This window comes from Micromys minutus (genome assembly GCF_963924665.1).
Source record: "Micromys minutus genome assembly, chromosome: 27".
Classification (NCBI taxonomy): domain Eukaryota; kingdom Metazoa; phylum Chordata; class Mammalia; order Rodentia; family Muridae; genus Micromys; species Micromys minutus.
Window position 1 is genome coordinate 20884197 of NC_137962.1, and position 12509 is coordinate 20896705.

The 12509-nt window shown below is 46.4% G+C and overlaps 1 pseudogene across 1 annotated transcript; it reads right to left on the reverse strand.

Moving 5' to 3' along the window:
- Positions 1-7439: 7439 nt before the first annotated feature.
- LOC308438165 (small ribosomal subunit protein uS4-like) lies at positions 7440-9782 on the reverse strand (annotated as a pseudogene). The gene is made up of 3 exons: positions 9758-9782; positions 9130-9177; positions 7440-8067 (listed from the first exon to the last, which is right to left on the reverse strand). The product of its transcript is annotated as a small ribosomal subunit protein uS4-like (transcript).
- Positions 9783-12509: the final 2727 nt, after the last annotated feature.

Below are 12509 nucleotides of genomic sequence, written 5' to 3' on the forward strand. Positions count from 1 at the left end.
GGGTGGGGGAGTTGAAAGATGGAATCAGAGGTGAACCTGACTAACCAAAACTAACCAAACAAAACCAAACCAACAAACAAAAACCACAAAAAAACTATTGCAGGGGCATGGAATGTTAAATGACATATTCTAAAGTATTTTTTAAAAGAAATACAAGTGGAACGCAAGCCAACTCTGACTTCAATGCCTGTGCTCACCCTAACCAGCGTGAGAGTGTACGCCTGGATGTCCGCCTCTTACTAATGCATCATCTCCCTCGTTGAATACCATTCCCACCACAGAACAGTGACTCTAGCCTCAGACAATTTACTATTCAGCTTTTTCTCTGAAGCCGACCAAATGCCAATGGTTTGTCATCCGCTGAAGTACTTGGGCTGGTGTTTAAAATCCAGAATGAAAAGGTGGGTGTGGGGGCGAGAGGATCATGTTAGTTCATTAACTTGAATAAATAATAAACAAAACCCTAACGGAGTGGAAGGAAAAGTGTTAATCTTCCAGCAGTGAGTGTTTTCCAAAGGACGTTCACTTCCACCTTCATTTATTGGAATTGCTTGGAAGCAGAAGTCAGGAAATCCCCTTCCTTGGTTTGTGATATTTATGTGGTTGTTGTTTATAAAGAACAGACTTTTCTCTCAGGCCTTGACATTTTCAAGTGGTTTTGCTGTTTAATAGAACATAGTCTGAGTTATATTTAAAGGTTTCCACACAAGAAGTGATCTTATTCCTATATTAGGGGGAAATAAAACGGCAAGCAAAGAGCACCTGATTCTTCTTGCTGTCATGTTGAGCCCGCCCTCCTCCAGGCTGACCTCAAACTCAAAATACAGATTAGGATGGTCTAGTCTATGTGGTGAGCTCCAGGACAGCCTGGGCTACACATGGAAGCCATGTCTCAAGAAAAACAAACAAACAAACAAACAAACACTGAAAACAACAAAACCCAGCTAATTCCTTCTTATAAAACATGTGTACTCGATACAAGAATAACTTTAATTCTAGAAACTATTTTTAATACATTCATACTATTCTAGTTAGGCTATTTGGGAAGAATGCAAATTGTTCACATATGAGGAATTCAGTTCTTTTTCATAATAACCAAGAATCACTTCGGAGTTTGTTGGTTTGTTTGCTTTATAGTTTTTGATTGTTTTTTTTTTTTTATTAAAAAACACAAAGTAAGACAAATTATCTTCTCACTAAACAGGTTGTCATAGGCTGCTTGCTATGTCAGCCTAACCGCCTGGCTTGATTCCTGGAACCTACATAAAACCAGGGTACGGTGGGGAGGAGCCGTAAGCCCAGCACGCCTCTAGTAAAATGAGAGGCTGAGACAGAAAGGGCCGGAAACCCGGGCTGTCTGGCCTGGAGGCGAGGCACGGGAGAAACAGTAAGACAGATCCTGTCTCAAGGAGGTGGAAGGTCAGAACTGAGTCCTAAAAGTCCTCGGACCTTCACACACACATCATGGCACACACACACACACACACACACACACACACACTGGCTGTGTGTATGTATGTGGTTGTGTATATGTGTGTTGTGTATGTAGGTGTGTGTGTAGGTGTATCTGCAGGTGTGTATGTGTCTGGTTGTGTATATGGGTGTGAGTGTGTGTAGTTGTGTATGTGTGGCATGTGAGTATGTGTGTAGTTGTGTGTTTTTCCTGCATGCATATCTGTATACCATATCTGTACCAGCTGCCCATAGAGGCCATAAGAGGGCATCAGATCCCCTAAAATGGGAGTTATAGATGATTGTGAGCCACTATTTGGGTGCTGGGAATTGAACCCTAATCTGCAAGAGCAGCCCATCTCTCCAGCCCGGTAACTGGCTTTCTTCCTCCACATTGTTTTGTTCTCTGGTTCCTGTATTATAGCCCTCACCGTTCTGCTATTGCAGGGTGCGGGGTACAAGCTGTTTGAAACAGTGAAGGTTGCTCTGATTAATGAAATACAAATAAAAGTCAATAAAATTTGTTGTAGTTTTAACATCATCACAGACACTTTTTTCTTCTCGAAGAGCTGATTATCAAACCCAGAGCCAGGAGGTGCAGTGGCGCATGCTTTTAATCTCAGCACTCAGGAGGCAGAGGCAGGTGGATCTCTGTGAGTCTGAGGCCAGCCTGGTCTACATAGTACCCCAGGGTGGCCAGGGATACATAAAGAAACACTACCTAAAAAAACAAACCACCAAAGCCTCACGTCTGCTATGCTCTCTTGCTGAGACTGCAGACAACTATCGCAGGGGAGTTGGCAGAGTCCCCAGTGGGAACCTACAGCATGGCATCATCAGGGAAAATGTAAAGAATATAGCTAAAATTGTGCGCTGAAGATACAAGGCGACAGGGTGCAAGGTGCTTCCCAGGGAGACTGTCCTCAGGATGGACAGGGGTGAGGATGGACCTGTGTGAGAAGGGGGCTCATGACCACATCTGAAATGGCTTCTTTTCCATAGACCGCTGTTTTCTATAAACCATTGCTAGGCACAGACTTTCGTTCTGGCCTCTCTGATGTCTTCACTTTCTGTTCCATGCGTGGTAGGCTGGATATCCAGTGTGGGTAGCAGGGACAGGAATGGCAGGAGAGAATGAATTTGCCCTTGAGACCAGAGTTGGGGAAACAAGCTCGTAGAGTGTAGCACAAGAGGGTAGAGGGGCAGGAAGTACTGGAGTACTGGCAGCAGTTTGAAATGCTTTCTAAATCTCAATACTCACTGAACACAATTTTGGAAGTGTGTAGTGTTAGTGTAGTGTACTGGCTGGTTTTGTGTCAACTTGACACAAGCTGGAGTTATCACAGAGAAAGGAGCCTCAGCTGAGGAAATGCCTCCATGAGATCCAGCTGGAAGGCATTTTCTCAACTAGTGATCAAGGGGAGAGGGCCCAGCCCATTGTGGGTGGTGCCATCCCTGGGCTGGTAGACCTGGGTTCTATAAGAAAGCAGGCTGAGCAAGCCAGGGGAAGCAAGCCAGTAAGTAACATCCCTCCATGGCCTCTGCATCAGCTCCTGCTTCCTGACCTGCTTGAGTTCCAGTCCTGACTTCCTTTGATGATGAACAGCAGTGTGGAAGTGTAAGCTGAAAAAACCCTTCCCTCCCCAACTTGCTTCTTGGTCTTGATGTTTGTGCAGGGATACAAACCCTGACTTAGACGTGTAGCATAAGCATGATACAAAATTACCTTGTCTTTCCTGTGTCTAAAGTCTACAAAAAATAACAAATATTACCAGTGACAACTTTAAGGTCAATACAAGTTGGTTCAAAGAAAGTTGAACAACCAAGGTCAGAGGCGTGGCTCAGTGGTAAAGACTTGGCCCAGTGTGATGACCTGAGTTCACTCTCCATCGTCTAGGTGGTCATGGGAGACAGTGAGAACCAACTGCCTTTTCCAGCCCAGACCTGGAACCTCTACCTTCCAAGTGCTAAGATAACAGGCGTGCACCACCATGTCTGATTCGGTTGGGGATTGTCCAGTTTGTTGGGGGTTGACCCAGGTTTGATCACACGAGGCACAGATTCTACCATCTGACCCGCATCCCAGCCAGTATTATGAATTTTCTAAGGTTCATGCTGAAGTAAAGGGCCTCATCCAAATGCTCGCAGATATTCTCACTGTGTTTAAACAGAAGGCTTTCAACTGAAGTTGCCTCTGGCGATGATGAAGGTCCACACTTGGGCTTTATTTACATTTGAGAATTGTCACCTCACACAACAACAAAAATCCCAGTGCTTGGAAGACAGAAGAAGCAGGAAGATCTTTGTAAATTATAGGACAGCCAGAGCTTCATAGCAAGAGCTTAACTCAATGCGTGCCCCCTCTGCGCCCAGCACTACCACCATAACATAAAAACAGCTAGGCATAGTGGTGCATATCTTTAATCCCAGCACCCAGAAGAGAAGCAGGTGAATATCTGAGTTTGAGACCAGCCTGGTCTACAGAGCGAGTCCCAGGACTTAAAGGGCTACACAGATCCTGTCTCAAAAAATTAAAAGAAGAAGAGGAAGACGGAGTATAGTTTTACACGGTTTACTTAAGTAACAATGTCACTACTTTCCTCCGAAAACTGGAGAGAAATTGTGCTGTGAACAAGAAATCTCAGCACACACACAGTGACTGAATGCTTTTACCAGTGATAATCCGAGCAGCCGTGAAGCCCAGTGCTGAAGTGGTAGACCATTGAAAATACCGTGCAGGAGGCCTTCCCATGCTAGACTAGAGAGGCACAGGCACAGGCAGATCCGGCATACTCACTTTGTGTTCCTCAGATGGCCTCAGACACACTCACTGACATGCTTCCATCTTGGGGCAGCGTTTTATGTTGTTCTTTTGTGGGAGCCTTGTGATAAAGGCAGCAATGGAGTATTCTAGAAATAGCTGGCAGGGGAAGGCCCTATGAGAATAGCATAACTGGTGGTACAGTGGGGAGCATGGGTCACACGCTCCCTGTCTTAGCCATCACGATGACTCTTCCATGCTCATTCGAACTTCATCAAGCAAAGCAAATCCCACATCAAACTGTCTACATGTGACTCTTTTGGTTTCCTGCACCCAGGGAAGGATATTACAGTTCTTCCACTCCAGAATGCTCTCCTGACTCTACTGTGGACTGGGAGGCTCTTGTAGAAGTCATCTCCAGGATGTAACAAAGTATCCCTGGATCTTAGGCATGTGGGTCAAGGGTCATAGGTCATAATACGGTCTGATCCCATAACCAGTACCAATTGTGCAGAACACAGTACGACCCTTTCTTTTTTACCCTGCAGGGCAAACAGGAAAGTGGGTCACTGCAGTGACCCTCCATGGAGCAATCTTGCACATGTTGATCTTGATGAGCAGTGCCTTCAAGCTGTGTTCAGTTTCCTCAAGCCCTGGGTGATACAGCATTTCCCCCTCACAGGCTTTCTTTCCTGATGACAGTGCTTTCATAGTGAACTTCTCAGTGACCACCTTGTCTAGTTCCAGGCCAGGAGGTCAGTCACTTGCTGGGATAGGTCCTGGTGTAAGCCACCTCCCAAGAAGGCAATGTCACTGTAGATGATTGAAATGCTCTTCTTTGCTAGCAAATGTTTATCAGACGACAGTTCTGTTGTATGACTCAGGGTCTCCTGTATCTTAGGCTGGCCTCAAACTCCCTATTGAAGTGAAAATTTCCGGTTTCATTGGAAACTCAGTTAGGTCGTGTGATGTGTTTCTGGGGCAGGCAGGTGAAAGGATGATTTGCTAAAGCAGACACGTGAGAGGAGGCATGTTGTTAGAATGAATGTAAATATGACCCCACAGTCAATTGGAGGAGGTTCTGGCATTGGTTCACCTTGCTCCACCCCACAGTCTCTGCCAATGATGCTCAAGTACTGGCTCGCCTTGAATCGAGTTGCTGATCTTTGTCGTGACTCTGCAGAGAGTAACTCGGTGAAGTATTTCTTGTAGTATTTTGGCAGCTTATTGCTGCTTCTGCAGACTTGGGACAGCTTGGAGGAACCTCACGGTTTCTTCTGGATCAAACTGCCATTGCTGATTCATGAGTGGTGCTGGCTGAGTTGACTAGACTTCAGCTGCTGATTCGTGTTTGGTGTTTTGCTTGAGGACTAGACTGTTGACAATGAAGATTGGAAGAGCCCCAAAGAAAACTATTTCTAACCCACATTTCCTATTAGCCTTTCTTTTCCATTATGTCTGCTGTGAAAGGATTATTTGACTCCCAAGTGTGTCATGCCCCACAGGTTGAGAACCATTGTAGTAGAAGATGACCTCACACCTCTGACCTTTCTGCTTCCATCCCCAAGTGCTCAAATTACAGGCTCATCCTCGGTGCTCAAGTTATAGCTCCCACTGCCATGTCCAGGCTCTGGCTGTTTGAAACAGGGCATCACTACCTAGTTGGGTGACCTGGAATTCATATGCACACTATGTTTGGCATCAAAATCATAGAGATTCACCTACTTCTGTCTTTCTTTTAAAGATTTGTTTGTTTGTTTGTTTGTTTATTTATTTATTTGTTTATTATAAGCACACTGTAGCTGACATCAGACACACCAGAAGAGGGCATCAGATCCCATTACAGATGGTTGTGAACCACCACGTGGTTGCTGGGAATTGAACTCAGGACCTCTGGAAGAGCAATCAGTGCTCTAACCACTGAACCATCTCTCTAGCCCTACCTCTGTCTTCTAAATGCTAGGATTCGTACTAACTAGCGGAAAATCACCATAACAAGCTTTTTTGGGGACAAGTTCCCAGGATGACCCTGAACTTGTAATCTTCCCTTCCTGCCTCAGCTTCCCAAGAACTTTTTTTTTTTTTTTTTTTTTTTTTGAGACAAGCTTTCTCTATGTAGCCTGGGCTGTCCTAAAGCTTGCTCTGTAGACCAGGCTGGCCCTAAAACTCAGAGATCTGCCTGCCTCTGCTTCCTGGGAATTGAGATTGAAGACTTTTGCCACCACTACCCTGCTCAAGAGCTGGGATTTGAGACCTGTGTCTTTGTTTCTGGCTTCGGAAAACTGTATATAAAAATTGTAGCTGTAAGCCCACCAGTGTGTAAGACCACACACGGACACTTAAGATTGGATAGGGTCTTTATTACCAACCAGCCACTGCACGGGGAGCTTTCCCACACCGAGCAGCCCCGGTTCTTACTGTTCTTTGTCTTTCCTGCTCACAATCCACATCCTGGTTGACACACTTTGGTTAGCACCAATAGTTAGTGAGAAACAGAAGTACCGAAGCCGAAAAGCAAGGTTAGTGCTTTTAGGGGCTTTCTTGGATCCTGGAACTATGAACCGGGGTCTTCGATGGATTAGGTCTTCGTTTTGGCAGCGTTAGAGCTTATGTGCTGGTTTTAAGGTCAAAATGGTACCACTAGTGTGGTGTAGGTTGTGCTGTGGCCTGGGGAAAAGCTGTTACATAGCAACTTCAGAATTAGCAGCTATTATGCGAGCACCATTAGAACAGATATAATTAATTAGGCTCACTTTCCAAATACCTAAACTAACTTTCAATTATTTGGTTTGGCTCGGTTGTTTCATTAAGGCAGGGTCTCATGTAGCCCCGGCGTGCGTTAAACTCACGAGGCAGCCAAACGTGGCCTGTGATCCTTCTCCTTCCTTCTCCGGGGTGTTGGGATTATTGGCTTGTGCTGCCATGCCTGGCTCGGATCTTGGATACTACTATTAAAGCCACATGCCTTTCAGTTTAGATGACTGTTTTCCTCCTCCGCCTTTTCCTCCTCCCCGTCCTCCCCCCCCCCCCCCCCCCCCCCCGTCTGCTTAAGTTTTATCTGTAGGATAGTTTACGACCACATTGTTCCCATCCAGTGCAGTGGTCTGAGCAGCGGGAGGCTGGCCAGGATGTCCAGTCTTCACTCGGGAACTTTTTAAAAGTTATCAATTCTGTTTTATTTATTAACTGGGAAACTAGACAATCCTCCAGTGCAGCAAGGTATTAATTAATCCTCTTCCTCAACATCACCAGCCCCAGCACCACCCTGGCCTTTCTTGGCATTCTTCCTCTCACTCGGCCTGGACGGCCACCACCGTAAGGAGAACCGAGGGAGAAGTCAATGTGTTTCTGGGCGTCCAGACGAACAACGAAGGATGGTTGTTTACCGTCTGCTTGAGGACCGGATGTGACGTTGGCGCAGGAGCACACGGGCTTGGTGGTTAGATTTGGCCAGGCCCAGTTTAAAGACCTGAGTCTGCCGCTGTCTCTGCAATAAGTCCTCAATGTTCAGGCCCAGGATGTAATCCAGCTTCACCTTGCCCTCATCCGGCACCACAATGCGAACAAGTCGCCTCGGTAGAGCGTTGCCTTCCAACAGAGGATCCTTCTCGTCAGCGTCAACAGCTCCCGGGCAGCCTTACGGATCTTCGCCAGGGTAAATCTGACCCTCCACTCCTCACGCTTCTTCGGGAGTCCATACCCTCCAATCAACTTTAGCTCCTGGTCAAGACACGATTTCTCGAAGGGTCTCCGTGGGGTCACATAGGTTTTGCAACAAACCCAGCTTTTGGTGACCTGGCATATTGACTTCGCTAGGCCCGCTGTGCCTATGAACTGAAGCCTGTGACCTGGAACTTGTAGGTAAGCACAGAGTGCACCTACATTCTTCTGGACTAGTCTGACACCGCTGGCTGAGCAGCAGTGATTTTAGGAGCTGGTGTGGTCTATTTGCCCTGAAACTCCAATACACACACACATATACACATATTCATATATATATATATGTATATGATGTTTTCATTCTTTGGGATTAAAAATTTTTTAATGTATATGAGTATATGTGAGTATACTGTCACTCTCTTCAGACACACCAGAAGAGGATATTGGATTCTATTATAGATGGTTGGGAACCAGACAAATATGTCTGACCCATGTACTAACCTTTAGTATCTGAATGTACTAACCCTGGGGATTAATTCCATTGCTGGGAATTGAACTCAGGACCTCTGGAAGAGCAGTCAGTGCTATGAACTGCTGAGCCATCTCTCCAGCCCCTGGAACTGCCTTTCCAACAGTGGGTTGCTTTTCCTCCACAGTCTCTCCAGGGTTTCCATGGAAATGGAGGTCAGGCATGTCTTCCCATGTGTGCTCACAGGAGATGGGGCCACATATCTGCCACATGCATAACTTCTTGGGTTATAATAATTTACCGTCAGACCCACTGAGCTGTGTCCACATAGCCCAGAGGAGGGATGATAGTTGGGTTGACAGCTCTGTGAAGAACTTGTGGCGCTCCTGGAGGAGCCGGTGCTTTGTCTCTATGGCGACAATGGCATTAGCCACCAGCAGTGGATTCTCCTAGGTGATCTTCAGATTCATGATGTGTCCCATCCCATCTGGAAGTCAAGGTTGGTGCCACTTAGTGGGCTCTGGCTACAAGGAATCTGAGGGGTCTTCCTCCATCTGCAGAGTGCTGAGGGCTCCAGACACCATGTGAAAGTTTCCCTTTGGGTTATGACAGGAATCAAGAACAAGGCAGGGCTGGCATTGCCTGTTCCCCTGAGTCAACTTGCTATAGCTAAAAACTTGGCTGTTTGTTGTCTGTTGTTTGTTTGAGACATGGTCTCTCACCACACAGCCTTAGTTGGCTTGGAGCTCACTGTGTAGACCAGGTTAGCCTCCAGTTCAGAGATTACCTGCATCTGTCTCCAGGATGCAAGGACTGAAAGCATATACCACCACACCTGTTGTAAAGAATACAAAACAGTCTCATGCTGGGCTAACTTTAGTCCCAGCACTTGGGAAGCAAAGGTAGCTGGATCTCTGAGTTCAAGACCAACCTGGTCAGGGCTATACAGAGAAAGCCTGTCTTGGAAAACCAAAACCACCACCAATAACATGTTTTAATAACACTTCTTCCAATGATGTTTCATCTATGAATAAGTGGTTATTATTTGACTGGGTTAAGAAGATGAATGCTTCTCCATCTAAGAGAATACCGCTCAGATCTGGGTGTTTTCGGGCCACCTTCATTTACCTTACTCAGTAAGAGAGAACATTAGAACTTTCACTTATCAATGACAAAAGCACTTTGCAGATTCCTAATACCAACAGGATTAACAATACCAGCCCTGTTTCTCCTGCTTCTCAGAGTAATGGCTGCTACAGCTGCCTTTCGACTCAGCTCTGCCTCATTAACATTTCCCCTCCCAGAAGCTGCCTACTCCATAAATTAATCAGGAAGCCGAGGGTGTAGGTCAGCTGTCCCGAGCCTGCTCATGCACACAAAGCCCCGAGTTTGGTCCCTAGCACTGCACAAGCTACGGCAACTGGGTGTGACACCGACCATGCTCCTAGCACTGGTGGACGCAGGGAGATCAGAAGGCCAAGTCATCTCTAGCTACCCGGGAAAGTCGAGAGACCTTGTCTGTAAATAAATAAAGCTTTATTGGATCACAGCCATAGCCATTCTCATGTGTGGCCTGTGGTCACGTTGGCAGTGAGAGATGAATAACTGTTACAGAGGCCGTGTGTTAGAAAAACCTCCAATATTTCCTAGTTGACTGCTGTTTGTTTGGGACACTGTTTCACTGTGTAGCTCAGGCTGGCCTTGCACTATGTAGACCAGGCTGGCTCGGGACTCAGGCCTGCTTCTGCCTCCCGTATGCTGAGATTACTGGGATTTATCACTACAACCTGTAGCTTGCTCACAAAAAATATTTGCTGTCTATTGTTCTAGAAAAATTTCAATAAATAAAGTCCTGCACATGGCGTGTGCATGTGTGTATGGAATGCCTTGACATACATGCAGAGGTCACAGGATGACTTGCAGCAGTTGTTCCTGTGTTTCTACAGAGGCTCCCGAGGACGGCGCCCAGGCTGTGCGGCTTACACAGCAAGTGCCTTTACTGGGTGAGCATCTCACTGGCCCCAAATCTGATTTTTTTTTTTTTTTTTAATAGAGTCTGGCTGTGGTGGCACACACATTTTTTTTCTTAAGATTGATTTATGTTAGTATACTGTCACCATCTTCAGACACACCGGAACAGAGCATCAGATCTCATTACAGATGGTTGTGAGCCACCATGTGGTTGCTGGGATTTGAACTCAGGACCTCTGGAAGAGCAGTCAGTGCTCCTAACCACTGAGCCATCTCTCCAGCTTCCAGTCCTGTGTTTTCTATTGAGAGGATCCCATATCCGACAGAAAGCATTTGTTGGCGTTTGGTCCCATATTGGTATCACATACTCTAACATTCTCGTCTGTGTCGGGTTCCAGCACACGTGAGGCCCCGGGGTCAGGTTCTAGCACACGTGAGGTCCCGGGGCCACTCCCAGCCTAGTGCATGAGGTGCTGCTACATCTCCTTGTTGTCCGCTCATCTTTTCGGTTTTGTCTTGGCCTCCCAGGTGCTGGCGTCCACAGGTGAGCAGCTGAGCCCCTGTATAACTGGGCTATCGCTCCATCACTGAGCTATGTTTTCAGCCCTTGGATTATTCGCGCTTGGTGGTGTTAATGCAATGCAAGCAGGCCATTAGCTTATTTTTGTACCAGAAAGTCCTTCTAACTGATTAATTCTGAATTGAGACAGGCATTCACGGATAGCCCACCAGTCAATTGGTTATATAACCAGGGAGCTGCCATGTGACCGTATCAAATAAAGCAAAACCAATATTGTTACTTCCTTGTTCAGCTTATGAAGAAAGCTCCTTTCCCAAGCTGTTAGAGCAGTTTGCTGATTTCCTATTCTAAAAGAAAAAGAAAAAAAAACCCAAAAACAAACCAAAATTTAATGTTTGAATAAAGTTAATTTGCCTGAAGTTTTTCTTCTTAAGTACATTTATCCAGAAATCAGTCTAGGTTAGATATTTGAATGATATTCTGTTGTTGGTAAATTCTTCCATTCCTTAAAACTTGTTTATCAACAGCTTTTTATTCTTTTGTTCTTTTTGTGTTATTCTCTCTCACTCTCTAACATAGGACACCCCGGGACTCAAGGCAGCCACCCTATATCTGGTGCCAGGATGAAGGTCATATGTCACGTGCCCTTCGTCCATGACTTCTTTAGTAGTTGTACAAATCTTGCTGCCACTGGCCCTTAGAATACTTATCAACACGCATAGGAAAACCTCGGAATTCCTTCATTTGGTACCTCACTATACCACAGGAAAGGATACTATCAAAAGATGTCATGCAGGCAGGAATGGTGCTGGGGCAAGAATCTGAGGGCCAGGTGGCCAAAAGCTATGCCTCCTCGTGGTCTCTTTAGCTCCTCACATTCCTAGTGCAGAAACAAACAGCTCCTCAGACACTGCTGAGAAGCTGGAATCCACCCTGGGGTGTGTGTGACTACCCTTTCCTTACAGCCTCTTATTAAAAAGATTTGTACTTATCTTATTAGTATGTATATATGTGTGTGAGTGAGTGGAGGCCAGAAAATGGTGTCAGATCCCCAGGAGCTACAGGTACAGGCAATTGTGAGCCAACAGCTCAAGCTACAGGGTGAGTTCAAGACTAATTTCAGCTATATCTGATGACCCTCCTCTCTCTCAAAAGAAAATGAAGAAAAACCTTCCGTTGTTAGAAAAAAAAAAAAACAGACCACAGCTCTAGGAGAACTTGGACACCACCTACTCTTAATCAAACGTTATCCTTCCCTGAGGAAACTCTGGTCCACTAAGGGGAAGTGATTTAATGTAGTCTGACAGGCCTCTTTGGCAGCTCTTTGCAGCGCGGGGCATGGCCTCTGGTAAAATACCTTTCCACAGAACTTAACCGGACAGCACCAGGAACTTCCCTGAAGTTGCACTTAGACCAGACTTCTGGGTGAGTCTCAGATCAAGCTGCTGCAATCTCTAGTCAGAGAGAGAGATAGGGTGACCCAGAAAGGGGAGGACCAAAGCTGGAGGCTGACACAGGAGCCACGCCCCCCTGCAACTCCTCTGCTGCCAGGGCGACGCTACGGTCACGAGCTGAACACGCCGCCGGGAGCGAGCACGTTCGCCCCAAGGCGGGGCGGGAGGCGTGCGCGCGCCTCCAGGGCAGGGGGCGGGGCCCCGAGCAGGGCCGGGGCGGGG